Source organism: Chrysochloris asiatica, unplaced genomic scaffold, assembly GCF_000296735.1.
Source record: "Chrysochloris asiatica unplaced genomic scaffold, ChrAsi1.0 scaffold00250, whole genome shotgun sequence".
Taxonomy (NCBI): Eukaryota; Metazoa; Chordata; class Mammalia; order Afrosoricida; family Chrysochloridae; genus Chrysochloris; species Chrysochloris asiatica.
This window is the reverse complement of record NW_006408768.1, coordinates 3,351,889-3,360,707: the sequence shown is the minus strand read 5'-3', so window position 1 is coordinate 3,360,707 and position 8,819 is coordinate 3,351,889. Positions and strand designations below refer to the sequence as shown.

At 40.8% G+C, this 8,819-nt stretch overlaps 1 pseudogene; it reads left to right on the top strand.

Moving 5' to 3' along the window:
- The first annotated feature begins 458 nt into the window (after positions 1–458).
- Positions 459–1,457, top strand: LOC102820347 (annotated as a pseudogene).
- Positions 1,458–8,819: the final 7,362 nt, after the last annotated feature.

Here is an 8,819-nt window from a genome sequence, read left to right as displayed (position 1 = left end):
GTTTATGGCAATAGTAAAAAAAGAAGTTATGATCATCCTTATAAAATTATTCATAAACCTTCCAGGGTTACCTCTGCACTCAACTGCTCTAGATTGTCAAACATTTTACCTATCCTACAGCTGCCAAGTTTTCCTGAGAAGAGGGACAGCTTACCTGAGTGAGATTAGGTGAGGTGAGGCAGATTTTAGAAGGTGTATGGAAGTGAAATTGCTATGGTATTTCAAGGACATTATTCTTTCTGTTGTAGAATTCTTGCCTTCCATGTGGAGACCCAGGTTCCTTTCCCTGCCCATATGCCTGTCACTATGATGTGGAACAGATTTCACTTGAGTTTTCAGACTGAGACAGACTAGGATGACAAGACTGGCAATCTACTTCTGAAAGATCAGTCAGTCTGAAAGATCTATTGAGATAATATGGAGGCCACTGCAAATTCTACCCGCCTCGACTTGCCACCATGAGTAACACTTTAGCCAAAATCTCAGAGATGGAAGCAGAGATGGCCCAAGCTCAAAGGAATAAGGCCACAGCACAGTGCCTAGGGCTTCTTAAGTTGTGTCTTGCTAAACCAAAAGGTAGTGGTGGTGGACCAGGAGAAGGTTTTGATGTAGACAAGACAGATGATGCTCAAATTGGATTTATGGGTTTTCCATCTGTGGGGAAGTCAACCTTGCTCAGTAATCTGGCGGGGATATATTCTGAGGCGGCAGCCCCAGAATTCACTGTTCTGAACACCATACCTGCTATCATCAGATACAGAGAGGCCAAGATCTCCCAGGTATCACTGAAGGTGCTAAGGATGACAAAGGTAGAGGCCATCAAGTAATTGCAGTGGCCTGAACTTGGACTTGATCCTGATTGTTCTGGATGTCCTAAAGCCCTTGGGACACAAGAAGAGCATTGAAAATGAGCTGGAAGTCTTTAACATTTGCTTGAACAGCAACATCTCCCAACATTGGATTTAAAAAGAAAGACAAAGGAGGCATTAATCTCACAGCTACTTGTCCTCAGAGTGAGCTGGATGCTGAAACTGTGAAGAGTATTCTGGCTGAATACAAAATTCATAATGGTGATGTGACTTGGTATAGAGATGCCACAGCTGATGACCCCATTGTGGAAGGAAACAGAGTTTATATCCCCTGTATCTATGTGTTAGATAAGATTGATCAACTCTCCATTGAGGAATTGGATATCATCTGTGAGCTCCTTCACTGTGTACCCATCTCTGCCCAGCACCACTGGAATTTTGATGACCTAGGCTATCTGAAACTAGTGAGGATTTACACAAAACCCAAAGGCCAGTTACCAGATGTCCCCAATTGTGCTGCCTGACTCCAGGACCATGGTGGAGGATTTCTGCATGAAGATTCACAAACATCTAATCAAAGAATTTAAATATTCTCTGGTCGGTGTGAAAGTTAATCCTCAGAAAGTGGATAAAGATCACAGTGGCTGACGAGAATGCCATTCAGACTGTGAACACTTGAAACCCTCCCCCTTTTCCTGCTCCTGGGTCAGAACAGCAGCAGCAGCATGCTCCATGACCAAGCACTGTGGACCCAAACCCCTTCTTGGCTGCCCACTGGATCAGGATTCAGCGGGAGGGAGATGGAAACACCCACATTGGAATTTAATTTTCTTATCTTGGTGTCACCTTCTATATTGAACAATATAAAGGACCTCGTCTGCAGCTGGCTAAAAAAACAAAACAAAACAAAATAAAATAAATCCTATAGCGTAGTGGTTACTAGTTGGGCTGTTAATCCGACTAGTCAGCAATTCAAAACTACCAGCTGTTTCTTGGGAGAACAATGAGGCTTTTTGATAGCCTTGGAAATCTTATGCAGGGCCGCTGTGACTCGGAACTGACTTCACGGCACATAACTATCACCACCATATATCACAGGGGTGCAATTCCATTGTGTATGTGGTCACCATGAGTCAGGGCTGCTTGATGACAGTCCACAACAATGGTACTATCAGGTTTAAAGTTGGCTCTCCAACATACTCTAAGACGTTGTTGTTGTTGTTAAGTGCCGTCTAGTTGGTTCCGACCCATAGCGACCCTGTACAGGGTTTCCAAGGCTATAAATCTTTACAGGTGCAGAATGCCTCATCTTTCTTCCGTGGAGCAGCTGGTAGTTTCAAACTGTTGACCTTGTGGTTCACAGCCCGATTCGTAACCACTATGCTACCAGAGCTCCTTACTCTAAGATGTAGACTTGAGTGATATGTGAGTCAGGCAAGTTATAACCATTCTTGAAGAAATAACTCTGTTCATGAAAAATGGCATTTCTTAACAATGCTTTGTTAAAAAATTTGAGAAATAAACACATACTAATTTGCCTTATGTTCCTAATATCTGTTGATCCATATTTCAGAGGAAAAGGGTGTCAAAAGTGAAGTAAGGAGGACTCCCGAGCTGAGTGTCTGCTCCTTCTAATCCTCTCCTGGGTTTGGGGCACATACAAGCCATCTCCTGGGTGAGTGGCCTTAGTTTCTGTCTAGGAGGGAGGGCTATGGTGGTGGTGGCCTTTAACAAAAAGACTCCCTCAGTGTTAGAAGGTGGATTAGCATATCTCCTGTGTCTCATAGCCAATTCCTTTCCCGAAAGTTCTTCCTCTGACCCTTCCTTCAGATATCCTCAGGATTGTCAACCTTTAGCCCACGGACCAAGTAAAGCTAAGTGGCTATGGGTAGGAGGCTGGCTTTCAGAAGTGCCCTTTGGGCATTTACAGACCAGCTAACAGAGCTTTGTAACACTAAGGTAGAGGCCAAGGAGCCATAGGGCCAAGAGGCCAAAGACCAAAGTGAGGCGTGCCTGATAGGAAAACTGCTGCATCCCAAATTGTTTCTGGTCTTGAATTGTACTCTGTTCACTTCCCTAATAAACCCCACAATTGTGAGTATTGTTAAGAGCTCTGTGTGGTCACGGCAATGGATTATCCAACCCAGATGTGACGCAGAGAGTGCTGTAGGAGGAATGGTTGGTGTCAAAATAGGGTACAGAAGGTTGTAGGGTGAAGGCATGTCTGACCTCTGCCTCATAGGAATCTGCCTTGGACTGGTTTTGTGTTTGATTCTCCTTCCCCCATGTGATGCCAGGGGAAGTCAGACATGACATTTCTACAGTTTTTGCACCTCACTTGATGTTCCTTTAAAGCCATTTTCTCTTTGTATATTTTCCTAGTATATTTCTTTGCTACATGAAAGAAACATTCTTGCTATTTTCAAAATGGTTTCTAAACACCACCTGAACTCACCATCAGAATGAGGAGAGGGAGGATATGTGTGGTTATCCACATAGCAGACTTCTAGAATCAGGGAAAGGAGAAATTTTTCTCAAACTATTATGTTATTGTTGTTGCTAAGTGCCATTGAGTCTGTTTCGACTCATAGTGACGCTATATAGGGTTTCTGAGGAGTGGCTGGTGGATTTGAACTGCCGACCTTGTGGTCCAGTGCATTATCCGCAGTGCCACACCAGGACTCAGCCGTGAAAAATGAGAGATCTGAATTCAAATAATTAGACTGAGAATCACAGAACTTCAGATTGTTGTTGTTAACCACCATCAAGTAGGCCCTTGACTGTTGGCAGCCCCCCGAACTGTGGACAAAACACTGTCTGATCAGTTGCAGATCTTAAAAACATTTATTTTTACAGAGAGAACAATTGATTCACCAAATTTTTGTGTAGTCAGTAAGCAGTAGAGGTGCAGCCCTAACCCTAGTGTTGTTGTTAAGTACCGTGGAGTTGGTTCCGACTCATAGCGACCCTGTACAGGTTTCCCGAGGCTGTAAATCTTTATGGAGGCAGAAAGCCTCATCTTTCTCCGGCAGAACAGCTGATAGTTTCGAACTGCTAACTGTAAGATTAGCAGCCTGATTCATAACCAGTCTGATCTAAAGTTCATTGTGTTTTCTATTTGTCTCCTAATATCCTGGTGAGGTGCTTGCTATAAGATCAGCACTGGACTATTTACCACTAGGTTGGTGGTTCAAACCTAACAGCTGCTCCTTGGAAATCCTGTATAGGGTCGCTACTGGTTGGAACCAACTCGGTGGCACTTAACAACAACAACAGCTTCCCTCCATCTCATTTTCCTTTGATTCCTTGCTTTTACCATGGAATACTTTCTTAACTCCAGGACCTACCCATATGGGAGACATTAAAAGTGCATCAGCATCAACATTAATGATGGAGACATTTTTGAAAACACAGAGTACAATAAAAGAGTTGTGAAGCTTCTCTTGATATTCACCCGCATACCACTTCCACACAAAGTGTATTTAAAATTAGAATATTTCCAAAGGGCTGCTCAACTTTCATCATGAAAACTAGTTGGCAGATCCAAAACGAGATTAAAATATATATATATATGTATATATATACAAGACTATTATCAATCAAAGACAAACATTTTACCTGTTCCCACATTAGAGGGAATTAAAGGGATGAAGGGAAATATGCATAGGGGGTTGGTTAGTGCACTTGCTAATGCAAGAAGTTCAGGGTCAGTGTTTCTTCCATGTAAAAGCATACATTTGACCTTTGAGCCCAGATTACAGACTGAACCTTGGCATTTGGCTTTAATAACTGATTGCTCCCTAAGTTGAGTTTTCTTTCCCTTCATTTATTACTCAAGTACTAACATGGCATTTAAAGGAAAGCTTAGGTTTAGGTTTAATTTCATCTATGTGATGTCTTTAATTTTTTTGTAAGTGTCTACATGTATAATGAATTCAGTGACATAAATAACATTCTTTGAGTTGTGCACCCATTCACATCTTCCTTTTCTGAGGTATTCTTCCCTCATGAATATGAAATCACTGCCCCCAAGGTTCCTATGTAATCCTTTGAGTTGCTGTTGTCAATTGGATCCCATGAACACAGTTCTTAAAAGAATAGAATGCTCAAAGCAGATCTCTTTTACCATCTAATTTAAACTATGGCTCAGTTTTAGGAAGACTTCAGGTGATATTTTTGGTTTAAGGGTTAAAGATCATTTCAGGGCAATAATATCATGTCTTGATCCACCGTTTTGGCTCCAGAAAGTCTAGTTTCCATGAGAATTGGAAATTATGTTCTGAATTTGCCCCCTTTTGATTAATATTCCTCTATGGAATCTGTTTCAAGATATAGACAAATGGTAACCAGGCACCATCCTGTCTGTTCATCTGGTCTCATGCAAAGGAAGTGGTTGTTTATGGAGGGCACACATTACATTTCTTCCTCCTATTCCTGACTCTCCTTTTTCCTTTGTTGTTCCAGGTGTATAGAGACCAATTTTCATGCCTTGGATGGGAGCTTGCAGGTTTTTAAGACCTCAGGCACTCAGTATATACCTAAGAGGGAGAACAGAAGCATTAAACTTGTTATTATGTCAGTTAAGAGGGATCCATGATGGTTTTATTAATTTTTCCTATCATTTCCAACATTAATAATTCACATGATGAGTGATAAGTTTATTTTTAATTCATTTTGCTGTTACTAACATAAAGGTAACTAGGATGTTGAATCATAGTCATGAACATATTGATACAAAATTTTTTTTTCGTATCTATCTGAAATTTAAACTTAAATGGGTGCCCTGTATTTTAATTTGCTAAACCTGGTCCCCACCCCACCCCCCAAAAATTTCAAACCTATTGCTGTTGATTCTGGCTCACGGTAACCCTATGTTGTTTTTAAGTGCCAGCAATGTAAGGTTTCTGAGGAGTGTCTGGTAAGTTTGAAGCACTGACCTTGCTGTTCAAACCAATCTTGCAGTCCAGTGCTTATCCCGGTGTCCAGGACTCCAGAATTGCTATGTTGTTGTTGTTGTTAAGTGCTGTCAAGTCGGTTCCTACCCATAGTGAACCTGTTTAGGGTTTCCAAGGAGTGCTGGTGAGTTTGAACTACCTTGCAGTCCAGTGCTTTATCCCACAGTGCTATACCAGGACTTCAGGATTGCTATGTTGTTGTGTGAAGTGCCGTCAAGTCTGTTTTGACCCACAGCAACCCTGTATAAGGTTTCCAAGTAGCATCTGGTGAGCTTGAACTGCCCACCTTGCAGTTCAACCGGCTTTGCAGTCTGGTGCACTAACCCACAGTGCCACGCCAGGATTGCTATGGTGGCTGGTGGCTGTGTGCTGTAGAGTTGGCTCCGACCCATAGCGACCCTGTACAGGGTTTCCGAGGCTGTAAATCTTTACAGGAGCAGATAGCCTCATCTTTCTCCCATGGAACAGCTGGTAGTTTTGAACTGCTGACCTTGTGGTTCGCAGCCCGATTTGTAACCACTCCGCTACCTGAGCTAGACTTAGGAAAACTGCTCCACAGGGTTGCCAAGGCTGCAACCTTTATGACAGCAGACTGTGACATCTTTCTCCCATGGAGCAGCTAGTAAGTTTGAACAGCTGACCTTTCAGTTCAGTCAGTCAGTTAGCAGCTGAGTGCTTAATCATTGCACCACCAGGGCTTGTCTACATATGACACCTCTATTTAAACTGCAAAATAGCTGCTGTCCTGAAATTTTGTTTGGGTAAAGATTTTGTATATACAGTTATATATTGAATGTTTTAGGTTGCTAAATGTCAATTCTTTGATAACGGCATGCATACTAAACTGGATTTTTATAGATCTGACTTGCTTTAGGTAATGTGCACCTGTGTGTGTTTTGTAAATGTTTATTTTATTTAGCAATCACTTCCCACTTCCCTGCCCCAAACAAGTATTATACTATCTCAAAACTTGCAGACTCTATCCCACAATGTAGTATATCATTATCCATTCACTTACTATTGATTGTTGACAAGTAAACAGAGTTGACCAGAACTCATGGTATTAGAGGAATCCTGTGTTCCATAGGGTTTTCAAGAACTGCTTTTTAAAAAAGTAGATTTCCAGACCTTTCATCCTAGGCACATCTGGGTGGACATGGATCTTCAACCTTTTTGGTTAGCAGCCATTTGCATTACCCAAGGACTCAAGTCCATTTACTTAGGTGCCAATATTTCACAGTTTTTGAAGTCTTCTTTAAGGAAGACACTACCTTGTGAAATTAGGTCATTTAAAATAAACAGAAATTTTTAAAAATTGTAAAAACTTTACAAAACATACTAAAGGGAATTCTTTGGACAGAGAACAAACAACATAAGATAACAGCTTGGGACTAACTGATATGACAATATCACTTAGACCAGATATAGAAGTATTCAAAATAAAATAGACCTACAAGGCTGAAAACAGAGAACTAGAGGCACACTTGCAACAACAACAACAACAACAACCATAAAGCAAAAAAAAGGGAATAAAGAATTATATAATTTCTAAATGAAAAAGGAAATCAAGTAGATTTCAAGTAAAATAAAATAAATAAAAACCTAACTGCAACCCTGAAAACTAGACCAAGACTTACTCCAAGCTTAACCTTAACATTATCCTTAACATTATCCCTGTTCTTAACCATAGCTCTAACACTAAGCAAAGTCCTATGCCAAACCTAGACCAACCCATAGTCCTAACCCTAATCCTAGTCCTAACTCTAACCCTAACCCTCACTTCTTACTCCTATCCACACCTCAAACTAAGTAAATAAATAAGTAAATAAAAGAATGCACTAGAACAAAAGAATAGCCTACTTTTGAGGGATTAGCCAGTGAAAACATTGTCTCACATAGTGCTGGAAGAGGATCCCCTGAGGTTGAAGTCTCTCAAAATCTGACTGTGGAAGAGATGCCTCCTCAAAGCAGATTTGACCTTAATGATGTGGATGGAGCAAAGATTTAGGGACCTTCATATGTTGATGGAGCATGACAAAATGAGAAGAAATCGCTGCAAATATCTATTAATAATTGGAACATGGAATGAATGAAATATGAATCTAGTAAAAATAGTTGTCAAAAATGAAATAGAATGCACAAAGATGGATATCCTAGGCATTTGTTGTTGTTGTCAGGTACCATCGAGCTGGAACTGACTCATAGCGACCCCATGCACGCAGAACGAAACAATGTCTGATCCTGGGCCAACCTCACTACCGCTGCCACACTTGACGCCATCAATGATGCCACCTGGTCTTTCCATCTCGTTGGGGTCTTCCTCTTTTTCTCTGACCCTCCACCTTACCCAGCATGACATCCTTCTCCAGCGACTGTTCCCTCAGGCATTAGTAAGCTGAAACGAACTGTACTAGTCATTGGGAAATGACAAATTTAAGAGGAATGGTTTCATTTTCCATCATCATCAAAAAGAACATATCAAGCTCTATCTTGAAGTACAATTCTGTCTGTGATAGGATAATATTTATATACTTAAAAGGAGTCCTGGTGTGGTGCTGTAGGATAAGCACTGGACCACAAGATGGATTTGAACTGCAAGGTCAAACCTTATACAGGGTCGCTATGAGTCAGAACAAAGTATATGGCACTTAACAACAACTGTAACAACCTACCAGGAAGACTAGTTAACACAACTATTATTTAAATGTATACACTAACTACCAAAGCCAATAATGAAGAATTGACGAATCCTACCAACTTCTTCAGTTTGAAGTTGATCAAACATACAACCAAGATGCACTGATAACTACTAGTGAATGGAATGTGAAAGTTGGAAACAAAGAGGAAGAAAAATATGACTTTAGTTGGAAAATATGATTTTGGTGATACAATGATGTTGGAAATTGAATAATAGAGTTTCACAAAAACATTGACTGTATTGAAAATATCCTTTCTTCAACAACATAAATGGCAGCTATACATGTGGATGTCACTAGATGAAATTCACAGACTAAGTCTGGCTGTCCTGGCTTCCAAGGAGCACTCTGGTTGTACT